The sequence below is a fragment of the Macrotis lagotis genome, chromosome 3, assembly GCF_037893015.1.
Source record: "Macrotis lagotis isolate mMagLag1 chromosome 3, bilby.v1.9.chrom.fasta, whole genome shotgun sequence".
NCBI lineage: Eukaryota > Metazoa > Chordata > Mammalia > Peramelemorphia > Peramelidae > Macrotis > Macrotis lagotis.
The window spans coordinates 27,174,808-27,195,407 of record NC_133660.1 but is presented as its reverse complement, the minus strand read 5'-3'; the positions used below and the strand labels follow the sequence as shown (position 1 = coordinate 27,195,407).

The 20,600-nt window shown below is 35.3% G+C and overlaps 1 pseudogene; it reads right to left on the bottom strand.

Moving 5' to 3' along the window:
* Nucleotides 1-6,458: 6,458 nt before the first annotated feature.
* Nucleotides 6,459-20,600, bottom strand: part of LOC141519077 (ELL-associated factor 1-like) — an 84,956-nt pseudogene continuing 70,814 nt past the window's right edge.

Genomic DNA, 20,600 nt, shown 5'->3' with positions numbered 1-20,600 from the left:
TAAGAGTAATGCAGGAAAATCATGAAAACCAAGGCAGCAGCTTGGTTAAGGAATTACAAAAACTACTGAAGAAAATATCTTAAAGACCAGTTTGGGTCAAATGAAAAAAAACAGTCCAAAAAGCCAAAGAGGAGAATAATGACTTTAAAAAAACAGGAATGGTTAGATGGAAAAGTCAATACAAGCTCTCTAAAAAAATTTTTTCCTTAAAATGCATAATGGGGTTCAGGGAAGCTGATGACTTGGTGATAAATCAAGAAACAACAAGAATGAAAAACTAGAAGAAAATGTGAAATAACTTATTGGATAACCAACTGACCTGGAAAAACAGATCCACAAGAGATAATTTAAAAATAATTAGCCTACCTGAAAGACCTGACCAAAAAAAGACCCTAGACTTCATTTTTCAAGAAATTCTTCAAAAAAATTGTCCTGATATCTTAGAAGCAGTATGTAAAATAGAAATTGAATGAATTTACTGTTTACCTCTTGAAAGAGATCTCAAAATGAAAACTGCTAGGAATATTATAGCCAAATTTGATAACTAACAAGTCAAAGAAAAATATTACAAGAAGCTAGAAAGAAACAATTCAAATAAGTATAAAACAAGTGGGATAAGGATCACTCAAGATTTAGCAGCTTCTACTTTAAGGGCTCATGGGGCTTGAAATATAATATTCTGCATGAAAAAAGGAGCTTGAATTACAACTGAGAATCAACTATCCACAAAATCTAAACATACACTTTCAAGGGAAAAGATGGAAATTCAATGAAATAGGGAACTTCCAAACTTTCCTGATTAAACAACCAGAGCTAAACAGAAAGTTTGATCTTCAAGTACAAAACTCAGGTGAAGCATAGAGAGGGCAGAGAAATTACTTCAATATTTTTTCTCACACTTGTTATTGAGAGGGCAGATGGGAAGGACAAATTATGAGGGACTTAATGAGGTTGATCTGCTTGTGTTCCTTCATGGACAGATGATACTGATAACTCATATGAACCTTCCCATCTATTAGACCAGTTAGAAGACACATGTGTGTGTGTGTGTGTGTGTGTGCGCATGTGTGTGTGTGTGTGTGTGTGTGTGTGTGTGTGTGTGTGTGTGTGTGTGTAGACCTGGCACTGGATAGAGTTGAATTTGATGGGATAATATATTAAAAAGATGCAAGTTAATGAGAAAGGAATGTATTGGGAGAAAAGGAAAGAAGAGGTAGAATGGAGTAATTTTTCCATGAAAGAGACATGGAAAAGGTTTTGCAATGGAGTGAAAGAGGTGGAAGGTGAGGGGGAGTGAGTGAGTCTTTGCTCTCATTGAAAAGGGTTCAGAGAAGAAATAACATAAACATTCAATTGGGTTTAGAAATCTATATTACCCTAGAGGAAAATGGGAGAGAAAAGGGATGGGAGAAAGGGGACAGGGGATGGTAAGGAGGTGTTAGTGATAGAAGAGATGGAAGATCCTGAGAGAGGGTAATCAAATACAACACATTTTTGAGGAAGGAAAGGGTTAAAGAAGAGACAGAATAAAATGAATGGGGTGGGGGAAATGGGATGGAGAGAAATGCAGCTTTTCCTTTTCCATGTCTCTTTCATGGAAAAATTACTCCATTCTACCTCTTCTTTCCTTTTCTCCCAATACATTCCTTTCTCATTAACTTGCATCTTTTTAATATATTATCCCATCAAATTCAACTCTATCCAGTGCCAGGTCTACACACACACACACACACACACACACGCGCACACACACACACACACACACACACACACACACACATGTGTCTTCTAACTGGTCTAATAGATGGGAAGGTTCATATGAGTTATCAGTATCATCTGTCCATGAAGGAACACAAGCAGATCAACCTCATTAAGTCCCTCATAATTTGTCCTTCCCATCTGCCCTCTCAATAACAAGTGTGAGAAAAAATATTGAAGTAATTTCTCTGATAGACTTAGGATAATATTATCCATCCCCAAAAAAGAGCTGATGGTGTCTGAATACTGCCTGAAGCACACTATTTTTTAATCACTTTATTTTTCTTGAAATTTCTCTTTCTTCATGGGGGGTGGGATTATGTTTACTTTCACAAAATTACTATTTTAGTAATGTGTTTCATTGCTACACATTTTTAACCTACAGTAAGTACCATACTTTCTCAATGCAGGTAGTAGGGTGGGAGGAAGAGATAGAATTTGAAACTCAAAGTTTCAGAAATACTTGTTGTAACTTGCTTTAGCATATAACTGGGGTAAAAAAATTCTAAAAGAAATCATGGGGGATGGGATTTCAGAAAAGCCTGGAAAGACTTGCTTGAATTGCTGCATAATGAATTGAGCAGAACCAGGAGAACAATAGACTCACAAACAACAACAATGGAATGATAATCAACCACTATGGATTTGTTCATTTCAGAAGTACAATAATCAAAGACAATTTTAAAAGACTTATGATGGAAAATGCCATCCATACCCAGAGAAGGAACTATAGAATTTAATGAAGCCCCAAGCTCATATCTTCAAGTTTTAAAAATTGTCTTATGTATTTTTGTCATTTTTCTCTCTACTGTTTTCTTTCTTCCATTTGGATTTGAGTTTTCTTTCACAACATCATCAATATATATCTATTATTTAGCAGGTTATAAATGTAGAACCTTTATCAGATTGCTTTCTGTCAGGGGGCAGATGGAGGGAAAGAGGGAGGAAGAAAAATATAAAATTTAAAACCTTGCAAAAGGTGATTGGTTGCATATAGTTGAAAAATAAAATAAAATAAAAAGGAAAGAGTTGGAGACTGCATACTGAAATACCTATCATAAGGTTAGTTTTGGTGAGTGCAAGGAGAGATTATATGACTACATGCAATTGTGTAGGTAGAAGAGAGCCATACATTGCCCTACTTTTTCTATATTTGAAACTAGACTCTTATATGGCCATCCTGAAATCTTTGCAAGATGTAGTTTGTGAAAAATTTGGCAAGGATCCAAGACACATTGTTAGTAAAGGTGAGTGATGATCTTAATCTTTCCTTCTCCTCTTTAATTTCCTCTCTCTGTCTCTCTCTCTTTCTGTCTCTCTCTCTCTTTCTGTCTCTCTCTCTCTCTCTCTCTCTCTCTCTCTCTCTGTGTGTGTGTGTGTGTGTGTTTCTCTCTGTCTCTTTCTGTCTGTTTTTCTCTCTTTTATCATCATTGCCATTATAATCCTCCTCCTCCTCCTCCTCCTCCTCCTCATACTCTTTCTATGAATTTTAAGTGAACTCTTATGCTTTCCACTCCCATTCATTCTAATATACCAAATTGGAAGGAGCATTGGTTATAGAATCAGGGTACTTGAATTTGAGAATTGGCTCAATATCTTAATACTTAAGTGACATTAAGTACTTGATTTCACCTTTCTGGCCTTAACTTCCTTCTCACTAAGGTGAAGTTTAACTAGATAAATCTTGAGTCTCTCTTTTCTTTTTTTTTTAAAGAAGAATTGCTGATGTTTTATACTGATTTTTAAAAAGAATCAACCATAAAACTTTGCACTGTATTTTACATAAATGTAAGTATTCATATTTCTATTGTAAAGTAGCTATGAAAATAAATGCTAGGCACAAGATTTTAAAAATTGTAATCATGGAACCAGATAACTTTAAGTTAATTTGTGAAAATGAACACAGGACAAATGATGGGGAAACGGTAATGGCAAGAAATGATCATTTACTTTTACTTCAAGCTACATATGTTTCCATAATGCCACCTATCATTCCATTTTGGAAAAATTCCATTTTTACTATAACCTAAAATGCATCCACATGAGAATAGCTCTTTCAAAGCAACATATGAATGCAACATAAACACATAAACATACTCACATCCCAATGAATTTACCATCTTTTTTTTAGGTTTTTGCAAGGCAATGAGGTTAAGTGGCTTGCCCAAGGCCACACAACTAGGTAATTATTAAGTGTCTGAGGTTGGATTTGAACTCAGGTGCTCCCAATTCCAGGACCACTGCTCTATCCACTGCACCACCTAGCTGCCCCCTGAATTTACTATCTTAATCAAGAAAATAGGGATTCTGGAGTCTTAAATTTTTCTACTACTATTTGCTACCACAAACAAATATAAAACAAACACAGAAAAATATGAGATTGTTACAGATGAAAGATAAATAAATAAGTAGTCTCAGTTTCATCTGAAAATCTTGTTTGCTATTATCAAAAGTATGCTATAATTTTAGATATAAAATATAATTATTATATAACAAGTATTTCCAAAATACAGGGTTCTGAGATCTCAGATTTTTTACTCATGACTACCAGTCTCTAAACAAACTCACAAGGAAGGGAGATAAATAGTAAATAGAAGTAAATCTGAAAAAATTCCTTAAGATACTTCAAATTGTTGAAAATATCTATGGCACCAACATCCAAATTGCCATCCAAAGTGTGCATGTCCTATCCTCCTTATTTTCCAAGCAGTCTGCTATATCTGAGTAACTAACCAGAAGACTCAATGAATATCTTGAATTGAAGATATTAGAACCAAGGTTCTGCCTGCTTCTTTTAGCATTTATTTAATTTTTTTTGAATTTCAAAGGTTACAATTAAGTAAAGCAGTTCAACTGACTGAAATTTGGCGCAAAGAATTGAATAAGTTAATAATAGTAGTGGAAATATTTAAATTAAATATTTCTATTTCCAGCAACAATATAAACTGATAATTGAATTGTCCATCTCTAATATCAACACTATCAATAGATTATAATTAAATTATCATCACTTCATTATAAATGAATTATTAAGCTCCATTATATTCAATCAATGAGCCTGAGATGTGTTTAAGAACAAAAAATTACTAAAAGGTTACAAGGCAATGAGATTTATTCTCTCGCAATTGAACTCCCAGTTTTCTTTTGGACCATTCATAAGGAAAAAGCAATCCCCTCCCCACCCTGTCCCCTATAACTCCACTAAATCATATTCCTTTGAACTTCTCCCATGTTTCTAATATCCAATGTCTAGATTGAAATTTTCCTTCTACTTCAGAACTGGTGTGAAGAGTTGACAGGTTGGAGAATGGTGAGGGTGAAAAGGAGGCATAAATCAGGGAGACAATAGACCAGAAATTAAATCTGTATGTCCAATAAACATAAGAAAAGAATTTTCTTGGGTTAAAAATAGTTTTCTAATTAGAGGTATTGGGAAGTTCATTTAGACTGTATAGCAATCTAGTGCATTTATGTACAATGAGCTACATTTAATTATAATTTAAGCTTGCTGTCCTACAACAAATTTTTCATTTAGTCAGTATTTTAAGTATTTTCCAGAAGATCTGCACAAAGTAGGGCATATTTTTGACTTGCTTCCAGTTACATAAAAATACAACCCATAATTTTTAAAATAGTTGTATAAAAGTTTGGGGAGGAAATCCCCAAATCAAGGAGAGTTATGATATTCTCATTTGATTCATTAAAACCCCTGGGATATTTTTAAAATTCATTTCTAGTTCATCTATTCAGTAGTTTTCTTCTACCACTCATATCCATTCTTTTTATTTTTCTTAAAACCCATTCCTTTTTTAATCCACTGAATCAATTATGGTCAATGAAAGCTGAACATGAGATGATGGTTTTCCTTTATCAATTTAGTCCTCCAGCTTCCAATTTCAACCCTTTATAGTATGTACTCTGCCAATTTTTACTGGTCCAAATTCAAAATAGAAGCCATGATTTTCACAGTCAAGGTACAGAACTTCTAAATGTATTTGATTGCTCTATGTCCATAAATGTTAGTTTTGCTACATCCCTAAGCTCTGCACATAGTAGTTGTTCAATAAATATTTGATTAATTAAAAATAATGGGAGGAATTTGCTAAAATAGAGGAAAGTGTCAGAGTCTTGCTTTGCTCCCATCTCTGTTATTAAGTAGCTGTGTGCATTTGCCTCTTTAAGTCTCCCTACTTTCCCTGGATCATATACAAAGTTCTCTCTACCCCTGAAAATCTATGCCCAAGTCTATCCACTGGTCCATCAGGTCAAATCTAAGTAGGCAACAAAGATTAAAACCTCCATCTCCACATGAGTCAATGATTAGAAGAGACTTTAACACATTTCGGAGAAAGTGTTCTGCACCCTCAAAGACCAAATAAGTTTCTCTGGCAATGAAGATGGCCCATCCAAACTGGTGACTGGCAAGAATATTAATCACTCAACCTGTGAATAACCAATATCCCTCCCCAAACTGATCATGTTTTCCATCTACATCATTAACCAAAAACCAAGACTCTTCTTACTGGATCTAGATAAAACTTTTAAAGCTATATTCACATAATATATACAAGAATGATCCCACTCTGGCTGGAAGATACCCATAATTCCCAAGCACTCTTCTTGGTAGTGGGCATTGTGCTCATATCCCATTATGTCCATATGTTCTCCTGCCAAAGAGATAGATGCAGGAAGTTCCAGTGCTAGTCATTGCTGCCATTGCCAGACTCACTCAATTCTAAGTCACTTCTAAGGTTATTCATCAGTGTCTTATTCCCTGAGGACAACTGGTGCCATTGGTCACAGGATGTCTGTGACTGAATTGCTGGGGAGGAGGTTGAGAGGGGAGCCAGAGTAGCCAGCTCCTCCCTTTCACTGCTGGAGCTGTCATCATTGCTCTCCTAGAATTTCTTGGAATCCAAGACCTGTCCCTACTCATTTGTTCAGTTATTTTAATCTCTGCCCTCAGCTCTCTCTTACTACCATTCAACTGGGGTTCTGGTGAAGGATTGTCTTTCACAGGAGAGCTTCTTGGTCCAACTGGTGATTTCATTAGTGCTCCAAATGGCAATGATGATGATGATGATGATGATATTTGTCTTTCATTCTAAAAGAAGATAATGTCATTAGGAAGGAGATGTCAAGAAACGTAAGTGAATTGGATTTGAGGGAAGGAGTATTGTGCTAAATCATCAGTCTCACTTTTTCTTCCAGAGCCATTTGGGTGCAGTGGCCAGATATGAATCAGGAAGACTGGAGATGGCCCTGTCTGAAAGGCAGTCAGGGTTAAGTGACTTGTCCAAGGTCACACAGCTAGTATATGTCAAGTGTCTGAGCCCAGATTTCAACTCAGATCCTACTGACTCAAGGGCTGGTGCTCTATCCACTGTACCACTAAACTCTAAATGGTGGTGGTGCTGGAGCAAAGGGCTGTTCCATTCAAGCCTGAATTTTGCTATTTCCTTCAGCTCTTGACTCTTTGACATGAATGCTGCCCTTGAGTTTTTTCAACACATGTTTGCCAGTTGCATGAGAACCCAGTATTTCTGATATGGTCTTTTGTTTCCTTTGAATCATTAGAGGTATTAATCCAGGAATGTATGGTAGTGTAATTGCAACTTCCTCTTCTTTGTCAATGTGGGTTCTTCTTCACATAAAATGTCTAAAACCATAGCAGATGGGTTTCTTCTCAGATTCCTCATTAAGTTTCAAGCTGGACTCCTTGTGGCCCACCAGTGGGTTCAAGGTGTGGTTTATGGCTCTTTTCCATTGGGGGAAGCCTTTCAGCTCTACAATGAATCTCAAATTAATACCATGATTTCACTTCTTCAAAGAGAGATTTGAGTAGTATTGGTTATTATTTATGTTCAGCATAGAAGGTATGCTCCACTCAGACCACATTTTACAAATAAGCCTTGAAAGACAGTGTCAGTTATTATGATGTCCTTATTGAAGGACACTTGTCCTGATGAACTTATAACCTCCTTTCTTCAGCAGTTAAGAAACTTTTTTCTATCCCAAGATCCTAGCTCTTCCCAAATATAATAATTCTCCTAGTCTCCAGGACTGAGAAAGAAAATGATTTGAATATTTTAATTTTCAAAGTTAGAGCTATCTTTGATTTTTCCTAGAATTCCATTCTGTTAGTTACTCAGTTTGGATGATGCTGTTCAATTATTTCAAGCAGCATCTGATTTCAAATACAATACTGTTTGCTTTGTGGCAATCATTTCATTTCCCTGTGTCTCAGTTTCCTCTTTAATAAAATGAGAAGGGTGAATTAAATCTTAAACTTTTGGTCTATGATATAGCATATAGTCATATAGCTTAGAGCTGGAGGAACTGCATTGAATCTGATAGTCACGTTTTTGTAGATGAGATATCTAAAATACAGAGAAGTAATATTATACAGGTAGTAAGCAACAGGGCAGGATTTGAACCTAAGTCTCCTATATCTGTGTCCAGTACTCTTTAAGTAACAATATTGTTCTTCATCCTCATCTCAAAGAGGAATAATGACATTTTGATCTTGGAGTCAAAGTAGAGTTTGTTTATGAATCATCAGTCCAATATGAGCTTGGAAGGCACTTGGAATTTACTTGAACATGTGGGATGAAGATGATTTTAGATTTGTACATCACACATTTCCTTCATGCTACTGAGATTTTCTTTTGGCTATAGAGCACAGGGTCTTCTTTGATGCAGGCATGCTATCCTGGGAAAGTCTTGTGACAGAACCTCTCATGACTCATAATCTGTCTAATAATCTATTATTAATAATAATAATAACAATAATAATCTAATAATCTATACAGCAAGACCTTGAAAATATCTTTGTGCTTCTTCTTCTGATCTCTATGGGAGTACTTGATTTGGATTAACTCTTTATAAAATAATCTTTTAGATAAATATATGTTTGAAATTCAGCTTATGTGGTTAGCCCATTTGAATATTCTGCAGTAGAGTTTGAAAGGTTGGTTGATCAGCTAGAACAATGACTTCAGTGTTTGGTACTTAAGCTTGCCAGAGATGTTCAGAATCTCTCTAATTCACATGGAAGCAGTTCAGTTCCCTGGCAGGGTGCTATCCAAATTCCACATGCATACATCAATAGTTCTGTAGACCTTCACTTTGGTAGACAGCCTAATACCTCTTCTTGCCCACACTTTCTTTCAGAACCTGCCAAACACTGAACTAGCCCTGACAATTTGTGCTAGACCCACCTCATCATCTGTGTGGATGTCCCTGGAAAGCATACTGCCAGGGCAAGAGAGGTTACCCATATCATTCAAAAATTTTCCATTTGCTCTAGTTGATAGTTCCCATATGGATGGTGTGGTCCCTAGTGGAGAGTCTCTGTTTTTGTGTTATTTTTGTGTTATTTGTCTGGTCAACATTAACACAAGGACTAGGGAATTGATCCATGCTCTGGAGCATCTCAGTCTCTCATAGACTGCATTGAGTGTTCTATCATCTGCAAACAAAGTCAAGCACCGACTCTCCCTCCACTTTAATTTTGGCTTGTATCCTTTTGGAGTTAATTTTCTCAGTATAGTAGCTAACTTTGATGCCATTTTCATTCTTGTTGAATGTATCTTGACAACATTGCAGAAAATATCATGGTAAAGTCAAGGAGATAAGCACACAACCTTGCCACACTCCATTGGTCATTGGAAAACTATGAGAGTAGGGTCCTTTTCCAGAAGCCATGAAAACATGCCATTGTGAAACTGATATACAGTACTGATGAACTTCTCCAGGCATTCAATTTTGCCACTGATCCTTAAAATTTGCCAATAATCAAATGCATTCAAATAATTACCTAATCATCCTATCAGTTGAGTATTTTGCTTAAGCATGTTTGGTAGAATTGAAGGTTTAACCTATACTCATCTAATTAAAGAAACATTAGGGAATACTAGTTCCAATTGTCTCATTTGTTCATAGAAATAAACTGAATCCCAGGCAGAGGAAGGGGCATACTACTTACCAGGAACTATATTTCAAAATGGAGATGTTGCATCAATCTACTCTTAATGCTCCCAACATGAACTTTTTTTTGTCACTTTGCTCTCCAGGTAGTCTACAGATACCATTGTTCCTTTGTGCAATTGTAACAAGGCTCCACCTCCTTCAATCCTGGCATCATATTTGCTAGCCCCTCAGGTTGTTGTTCTTCTGCTATCTACAGCAAAAAAAAAAAATGTTTCCTCATGGATTTGAAATTCTAGTGTCTCTCCTCCATCCTACTAACAGATGAGGCTCTTCTTCCCTTCATTTGTGTTTAAGGTTGATCTGTATAGTGTGATTGAGAAAGGTGACTTTTATAACCCCTTTGTATATGCCAGGCTTATCCTAGCCCTAAACCAGTCAATGACAATCCAGAAGGAAAACAATGACTACATTAATTGCTTGTAATTTTCTGGTTCCATATTAGTTTACAGTATTTTTTGCCCAATCCAGAAATGTGATTGGATATCATTGGGAGCATGTTACACTTTGATTAACTTGGAGTCTGTCTGTGTATGTGTGTTTGTGTGTATATATGTGTGTATGTGTGTGTATGAGAGAGAGAGAGAGAGAGAGAACAGAGACAGAGACAGGTGACAAAGAAAGTACCTAGGAGAGTGGAAGTTGTAAGAGGGTAAGCAATGTTAGGGCAGGATAGGGAGTAAGGAGGAAATCAGACTATAAAACAAAACAAAACAAAACAAAACTCACTAGTTACTGGCTTTCATAATACTTGTCATCTGATATCTCAGATGATTTGATTATGGAACTATAATGCATCAGGATCATAGAAGTTGAAGCTAAAAGTGGCATTAGAGATGATCTGTTCCAGCCTTGGTGTATGAAGGAAGAAATGGAAGTTATGAATCCAGAAGGGACTTGTCCCTTGACACTCAAATAAATGAGAGAAGAAAGCTTCAAACCCAGATCTTCTCATTCTAGATTCAGTGTGCAATCAAATAGCGGTTATAGGTGGAGGTAGCACTGAAGGAAATTTTTAAATAGTTTATTCAGGAATAGTCTTTTAAACTGCTCTTTCTCTTCTCAGTTGCCTTTTTGTCTTTCCTTGTGTTCTCTACTGCTATTGTCCAATAAAACCACCTTGGATTTTATTAACTACAGTTATCCCTTCCATTTTGTGACTTTCTCCATTGAAGTTTTGATATATAATGGACTGGCATAAAAAATTAAATGAGGAGGTGGAAAGGTGGCACAGTGGATAGAGAACTGGCCTTGGAGTCAGGAGTACCTGGGTACAAATCTGGCCTCAGACACTTAATAATTACCTAGCCATGTGGCCTTGGGCAAGCCACTTAACCCCACTGCCTTGAAAAAAAATCTAAAAAAAAAATTAAATGGGAATGGTGGGGGAGTTTCACAGATGAATCGTAAAGATTGTCAGATGACAGAGAAAAAGTTTAGAAACTCAGAAATGCATAAAATCTATAGACAGCATTGTATAATAGCAACATCTTTTTTTCTTTTAATAACATAAGAGTTTAGACTTCTTCTCTGGTAGGAAAAGAAGGCCAAATTGTTTTCCTCATATTTTCCAGATCACAAGTTTGCTGTGGCCCTAATCCCTACAAGTTGGAAGGGATAACTATATTTTATATGTATTTTCTCTGCACTTAGAGATGTCATCGTTGCCTCTTCCATGAATTGTTTCCCTTTCACCTAGTTCAATGCATAGCATGGACCAGGCATTTAATAGATACTTGTTGCTTTTGAAAACAGACATTTGAATCTTGCTTACAAGATGCAGTTCTCAGCTCTTTGGCCCTTACTATTCCACTGAGTCAAAGAGGTTGCAACTTAGGTTTGGATCCTCAAGTCAAGGAGATCTGACTCTCACTGCCACCAACTCCTATTACTTAGGAGATATTTGATGGCACTCTGTACCTTTCACTAGATTTTATTATTTTATTATTAATTTTTATTAATTCACCTCCTTTAATTATTAATTCATTTAAGATTAGGAATGAATAAAAACAGAGTCAAAGGAATAAATGGATACCAAGCATTATTCAGAACCACAAGATGTGTGAGTTGGAGAGGGGGTTCATGGCTTTTCCCACCTGGAGCAACACCATTTACTGTACCTCAATTGTCATCAGGCAAATAAAGAGCTTTTAATTTCAACCTTGTGGACACACAATCCAGAAGACTCAGCAGTCAAAGGAAAGGGCTTTTATCATCACACAGTATTTTGGCAAAAACAAATATTCAGAAGGGTTGTTCTTACCCTGAACTGGGGAAGGAAATGGACATTTCATCATTCAACTGATACTGTATTTGTTGCAAACCTTGGTGCTCATTATTGAGTCCCTTCATTATTCTCTCAGTTCTCTTAATTTTAGCTTTCATATAATTTATATCCAGGTAGTGCTTGGGGAACATATTATTTCTGTAGACCCTTCCCTCTTCCCACAATAAACACTAAATACTGCTCATAGTGATTCCATTGCCTATTTATAGTGTAGCATTTCTAAAACCACTTAAGCAGAATTTATTTTTTTGTAAAATCAGTTCCATCCCTTCAAAAACTATTCCCCCCTTAAAAAATTATATTTTTATTTCATATAACCATAGACTTTAAAACTGAAAGGGACCTGAAGGTTACTTAATCTTTGTGCCAAGAATTAGCTCTAGGGTTAGAAGGTACCTAGGAGACCACTTGAATTTACACATAAAGAACCTGAGGACCAGGGAGGTTATGTGATTTACCTAAAAAATACAACATTTTAGAGATGGAGAAATTGATGGATACTCAGAGAAGGGGAGGATTTTGTGCAAAGGCATACAGGTGGCAGAGCTGGGATGGAAATGCAACTCCTCCAGTGTCATAAACTGTTCTCTTGATCCTAACCATGTTCTTGTCTCATCTTTGTTCATGCAAAGATTTTAATATTCAATAACTACCTAAATATCAGCTCTCTGCTTCCCAAGGGTTAGGAGCTCTCAAAGAAATAGTCTTTAGTTACCACAATTGTAGAATGGAAAGAATAAAGGGGAAATGAGAGAGAAGCATTTCTCTCTATCAGAGTGCTAAGGATCCTTCTGGCTATGATACTGTGATCCTAGGAGGCTCAAAGAAGGTCAAGATTCTGGGTCATTACTGAAAATAAAGAAGATGGAGTCAGAAGATGCATTGATTTGACCTGGAGAAAGTAAGAGAGCTAAACTAGATAGATAGATAGATAGATAGATAGATAGATAGATAGATAGATAGATATAGATTAGATATATAGAGATAGAGATAGAGATAGAGACAGAGACAGAGAGATGAAGATAGAGATAGAGATAGAAACAGAGAGATAGAGACAGAGAGACAGAGACAGAGACAGAGATAAAAATAGAGAGATAGAGAGATAGATAGATATAGATATATGTCATACAAAGTCACATATATGTGTGCGGATGATTTATAATAACCACTTTTTTTTTCTTCTCATTTTCCCACACTCCCTGTTGACCCTGCCATCACTACTTTGTTAGGTTTCCTCTTTGGAAAAAAAAAGCGATTCAAGAAAGGAAAAAAAAGGAAAAAAGGAAGCTTATTTTACAGGAATTTCCTGGTGGGTTTATAGATTTTACTTTCACTAATAATTAGATTTTCAAAATCTCTATTAATTTCTTTGTGTTCACTAACATAGTTTAAGTTTCTACTTCCTGGATCTAAGAATAGTGAAAATTGTGGATTCAGGTAAGATATATTTGTCTCTGAGATCTAAAAAAAATGCAATTCAACTTAATATTTATTAAGGATTTACTATAGCCCTGGCAGTGATAGGGTCCCAATAGTATTAATTTAGCTATAAATTTATTAAAACAAATGCTAGCGGTCCAATACCAATGTCAATTGTGATCAAGGGCATGATTTAATATAATTATACTCCTGGACAAGTGAAGATTGATGCTAGGCATGTCTGCCATGTAAATTGGCATTAAACAACCTTATAAAAATAAAAATAATCATCTTTTGATCATCTATAATTTGCTAGATGCTGTGCAAAGTAAGTACTAAGATAGAAAGGCAAAAATGTCTCTGCCCTCAACAATCTCACTATTTTGGGAAGATACCAATGAAAACTGGAATGAAAAATTTTATTTATAAATAATATATATATATATATATATATATATATATATATATATATATATATATACTTATACAGAAAAATTAGATTTCATCTCAGAGGAAGACACCAGGGATCCAAGATCTATACAAAGCTCATATGTCATTCTATATTCTCTTTTCCTTATTGGAATTACCAATCATTTGATTATCAATCTTGACTCAACTGGGGATGGGAATATAAAACCTTTCCTGGAACAATATTTAAAAAATCTTCTCTATTATTTCAGTAGTTATAAGTGATTTTCTGCTCTATATGGCATCATTCTCTACCCTCAGTAGGCTCTATAAAACAGATATAATTGAAAAAGATATACAATCAATGATGTAGGAAGAACTAGGGGCAACTGATAAGCTATATTAGATAACCATAATGGTATATACATACAATGTTAAGAGAACATGAGGAAGGTCCAGAAGGCACTGAGGAAAACTTCTGAATGGGGATAACAGGGATTAGTATCATAAAAGGTGGCATGGTTAACTAATGATTTGTAACCATGCTAATTGATGTTAATGAGATCATGAATCTGTTGAAGTACTAGAATGCAAAATTTTAATAAACGTAATTGTTCAATATATCAAGACATTGTAAGGACTACTTGGTTCCAGTTCATATGAAATCACTTGGGTAATAGGTCCCTGAAAGTTTTGTACTGTACCAAGATCCCTTGGTAATTCTCCATCTGGTCATTACTTTGGGGGGAGGATACATTTGCTTTCCATACACATAGTTGATGTTTCCTGGGCTAAAACTGTACTTCTCATAGAATGGACGTATCTTACAGTTCTCTTATTCTTTAAAGACTTTCCAATTTTGAAAATATATCCATAGTCTATGCAATTCTGAACCACTGACTTCCAGCATATACATCACCCCAGCCAATGACCCAGGCAGGTTTTGATAATAGCTAGTAAATGCTATCATAAATCTTTCTGTGAACTTTTCTACTGCTATCCTAACCCAATATCAATGTACTGGGAGTGGAAGTAAGGATGGTGGTGCTAGTGCTGACTAGCTTTGGTTCAAGGCTCTACTTAGGGCCATATTCTTAAAATTATATATCTCATGACTCTCCACTGATATATTTCCCTCTAATAGTCAGAAGAAAAAAATAACTTTCATCAAGGACCTTTATTATATAACATAATATTAACAGTAGAAACAACCATTGCCTTCATAATCTTATGGTATCCTCTAACAGGTACATCTAAGAATACAAGGCCCAACCCTCCTTTCAGTTCTTGTGATGCCCACACTCTGGCCGCAATTCACCTTTAAGCATAGGAGATTCAAATGGACTACTCAGTCTCTCCCTAAAAACTCAACTCTTTTTTTAAAAAAATAAAAGAAAGCTCTTTTTTATTTTGAATTTTACAATCTTTCCCTCAATCCTACTTCCCTCCCCCCACCTCCCACAAAAGGCAGTCTGTTAGTCTTTACATTATTTCCATGGTGTACACTGATCTAAGTTGAATGATGAGAGAGAAATCATATCCTTAAGGAAGAAAATAGAGTATCAGAGTTAGCAAAATTACATAATAAGATATGGTTTTATCAAATTAAAGATAATTGTCTTTGATGTTTGTTCAAACTCCACAGTTCTTTCTATGGATACAGATGGTATTCTCCATTGCAGATACCCCAAAACTTTCCCTGATTTGTGCACTGATGGAATGAACAAGTCCATTAAGGTTGGTCATCACCCCCATGTTGCTATTAGGGAGTACAATGTTCTTTTGGTTCTGGTCATCTTGCTCAGCATCAGTTCATGCAAATCCTTCTAGGCTTCCATGAATTCCTGTCCCTCCTGGTTTCTAATAGAACAATAGTGTTCCATGACATACATATATCACAGTTTGTTAAGCCATTCCACAAATTGAAGGACATTCACTTAATTTCCAATTCTTTGCCACCAGAAACAGGGATGCTATGAATATGTTTGTACAAGTGATATTTTTACCCTTTTTCCATCAGAATTTCATGGTATAGACCCATTAATAGTATTGCTGGATCAAAGGGTATGCACATTTTTGTTACCCTTTGGGCATAATTCCAAATTGCTCTCCAGAAAGCTTGGATGTGTTCACAGCTCCATGAACAATGTATTAGTGTCCCAGATTTCCCACAACCCTTCCAACAATGATCATTGTCCTTTCTGGTCATATTGGCCAGTCTGAGAGGTGTGAGGTGGTACCTCAGAGATGCTTTAATTTGCATTTCACTAATAAGTAGTGATTTAGAGCAATTATTCATATGACTATGGATCACTTTGATTTCCTCATCTGTAAATTGCCTTTGCATATTCTTTGACCATTTGTCAATTGGGGAATGGCTTGATTTTTTAAAAATTTGACTCAATTCTTTGTATGTTTCAGAAATGAGTCCTTTGTCAGAAATACTAGTTACAAAAATTGTTTCCCAATTTACTACATTTCTTTTGATCTTTGTTACAGTGGTTTTGTCTGTGCAAAAGCTTTTTAATTTAATGTAATCAAAACTGTCTCATTTGTTTTTAGTGATGTTCTCCATCTCTTCCTTGGTCATAAACTGCTTCCTTTTCCCTAGATCTGACAGGTAAACTATTCCTTGATCTTTTAGTTTGCTTATAATATTGTTTTTTTGTGTCTAAATCCTGTATCCATTTGGATCTTATCTTGGTATAGGGTGGGAGGTGTTGGTCTAACCTAAGTTTCTTCCATACTATCTTCCAATTTTCCCAACAGTTTTTATCGAAGAGAGAGTGTTTTTATCTCAATACCTGGACTCTTTAGGTTTATCAAACAGAAGATTACTACAATCATTTCCTGCTATTGCACCTAGTCTATGCCACTGGTCCACCACTCTATTTCTTAGCCTATACCAGACAGTTTTAATGGCTGATGATTTATAATATAATTTTAGATCTGGAAGAGCTAAGCCACCTTCTTTTGCACATTTTCATTAAATCCCTGGAGATTCTTGACTTTTTATTTCTCCATATGAATTTAATTATAATTTTTTTCTAACTCATTAAAATAATTTTTTTGAATTTCGATTGGAAGGACACTAAACAAGTAGTTTAATTTTGGTAGAATTGTCATTTTTATTATATTGTCTCAGGCTATTCATGAATAGTTGATATTTGCCCAGTTATTTAAATCTGATTTTATTTGTGTGAGAAGTGTTTTGTAATTGTTTTCAAAAAGTTTCTGAGTCTACAGGTAGACTCCCAGGTTTTTATATTGTCTGAAGTTACTTTGAATAGGATTTCTCTTTCTAGCTCTTTCTGCTGCATCTTGCTAGTCATATATAGAAATGTAGAGGATTTATGAGGGTTTATTTTATATCCTGTAATTTTGCTAAAGTTACTAATTATTTCTAGTAGCTTTTTGGATGATTTTTGGGGATTCTCTAGGTATACTATCCTGTCATATGCAAAGAGTGAGTTTTGTCTCTTCCTTCCCAATTCTAATTCCGTCAATTTCTTTTTCCTTCTATAATTGCTGAAGCTAACATTTCTAATGTAATATTGAATAGTAGTGGTGATAGTGGGCATCCTTGTTTCACCCCTGATCTTATTGGGAATACCTCTAGCCTCTCCCCATTGCATATGATGCTTGTTGATGGTTTCAGATAGATACTTCTTTTTTATTCTAAGGAACAGTACATTTGTTCCTACACTGTCTAGTGTTTTTTAGTAGGAATGGGTGCTGTTATTCTGTCAAAAGGTTTTCAGCATCTATTGCTACAATCATATGATTTCTGATAGGTTTGTTGTTGATATAATTAATTATACTGACAGTTTTTCTAATATTGAACCAACCCTGCATTCCTTGGATAAATTCCACTTGATCATAATGTATTATCCTAGTGATAATTTATTGTAATCGTTTTTGTGGGGTTTTTTTAGGTTTTTGCTAGGCAATGGGGTTAAGTGGCTTGCCCAAGGCCACACAGCTAGGTACTTATTAAGTGTCTGAGGCCAGATTTGAACTTAGGTACTCCTGACTCCAGAGCCAGTACTCTATTCACTGCACCACCTAGCTGCCCAAGTTGTAATCATTTTGCTAAGATTTTATTTAAGATTTTTGCATCTCTATTCATCAAGGAGATAGGTCTAATTTTCTTTCTTTGTTTTAAATCTTCCTGGTTTCAGTAGCAACACCACATTGGTATCATATAAAGAGTTACGCAGCGTTCTGTCTTTATTTTTCCAAAGAGTTTATATAATTGAAACCAATTGTTCCTTGAATGACTGATAGAATTCAGTTGCGAATCCATCAGGCCCTGGAGTTTTTTTCTTAGGGAGTTCAATAATTGCTTATTGAATTTCTTTTTCTGAGACAGAGTTGCTTAGGTATTTAACTTCTTCTTCATTTAATCTGAGCCACTTAAATTTTTTTAAATATTTGTCCATTTCACTTAGATTTTCAAATTTATTGGCATAGTTGGGCAAAATAATTCTGAATTACTACTTATATTTTCTCCTCACTGGTGGTGAATCCACCTATTTCATTTATTATATTTTATTTTGTTTTTTTTTCCATTTTTTAAATCAAATTGACCAGAGGTTTATCAATTTTATTTTTGTCATAAAACTAAAACTTAACTCCTTATAGATAAACTGGGTCTTTTTTTTAATTGACAAAAGTCATACTGTCCAAAGAAGCATCTTGTATCAGTTGATTCTGTTGCCAGTGTGTGTTGTTTTTTTAAAGGGTCCCAAGAGGTGAGGTGAGGTTTTGACCTGTAAATAAATGATTTTTCTATAATTCTACCAAATCAAAGATTTGGCTTGGATCAAGGGGAACTGTTTTATACATGTTAAAGAGGCTACAAAGTGTAAACACTTTTATATTTCCCTTAAGATAATAATGTCATATTGGATTTCTGACCTACCCTTTTATAATTTCATCCATGCAACAGGGAGGACCTCATTTTATCTGAAATGTACTAATAAAATTATGATCCCCTTCCTCATTATACTCACCCCAGTTTTTAATAATCATCATCATCTTAATTAACTGCAAGCAGGGATAATTTTTGCACATTTGTCCAAATTTTCAGTTCTATTTAGCTCTCTAATGATTTGGGGATACTCTATATTTCCCTTTCAAGAGCTTTCCCTTTTGCCTTTTACTAAAAAGGCTTATCAAAGTCCTTGTGGAATAATCTTTGGATAATAAAAAACATAACAATTTCCCATGAAACTACAGAACTACCATTACTTGTGCATCTGGAGATTATACTTTTTCCTCAAGCCTGGATATGTGATTTAATAAACAAATGCAATTTCACAGAATTTTGCAGCGTTTGTTTTGTCACTGTCCCAACTCAAAGAAAGTTAAGAGAACAAAAAGAAAAACAAAATTGAATATCCCTGCATGAAGAAAAAGTCTGGTCCAAGTATAATTCTCAGTGAAGAAACTTGGGATTCTCTGGACATCACCCCTCAGTTTCAGATAAGAAACCAAAGTATAATGGTTGAAAATTCTTCTGGAGTTTTGCAATATACAGAACATTCCAAATTTTCTGAGTGGACTGCTTCAACATACTGGTGCATGTGTTCCAAAAGCACTTGGGCATTGATCACATAGAATATCTAGGCCATCAGTCAAACCTTATCCTAAGAAACTATAGTCCAAAAGATCTAAGGCACCTGATCATATCAGCTTTTATACTTATAGCTTTCATAATGCAATGGATATCAACAGCTGAACAGTTAGCCATTAAAAATAGTTATTTGAAAACAACTCTCTGACTTCTAAATAAAGATTGCAGAAAACTCATGTCTAATTATAGTCTGAAAGCAAAATGAAGGGTAAAACATAAATTTTTATTAGATTCTTGAAAAATGAGATTATTACAAGTAAAGAAACTCTATAGTAGATACCTCCAGATCAATAGGGTACCTCAAATACATCCTAGATGAAGCAATGAAGGTAACTCATCCCTGGTACTTCAAGGCCCTGATGTTAATGCCCTTTCTCTTCTCATGGGATCCTGGTCAACTCTCCCTTATCCATACCACTTTCATTTACTTAGTTCCAGGAAAATTTTGTTGTTCAGTCATTTCAGTCATGTCTGACACTTCATGAAACAGTTTCGGGAAGTTTTCTGGGCAGAGATACTTGTCATTTCCTTCTTCATAACATTTTGCATATGGAAACTGAGGCAAATAGAGTTAAGTGACTTGCCCAGCGTCACACATCTAGGAATGTCTGAGGCTAGATTTGAATTCATGAAGATGTCTTCCTGAATCGAAGCCCTGTTCTCTATCCAATGTACCTAATTGCCCCTTGACTTCAAGAAGTTCTGAGTTCACATTCTCCCTCTGATAATAACACAACCCCAATCGCTGTATATGTAAGTCAAAAAATCTCCAAACCTTTGAAGTTGACATTTATTAAGCACCTACTACATGTAAGTAATATTCTAAGTATTGGGATACAAAGACAAAAGATAAACCCCTTATTCTAAAGGAGACAACATACTACCAGAGGAGAAAAAGAAATACATATTTAAATATATTCTGAATAAGCATATGCAGAAAAAAATTGCAGTGATTCTGGCATGCTTGCTAGTTTTACCATAAGATACTCTGTTTCCTTGCTTTGCACATTTTTCAGTGGCTAACTTCTATTTTTGAAGTTTTCTCTATCTTATCATTACCTCCTATTTCCTAGGCTTTAGGCATGTCTTACCTCAAATCTA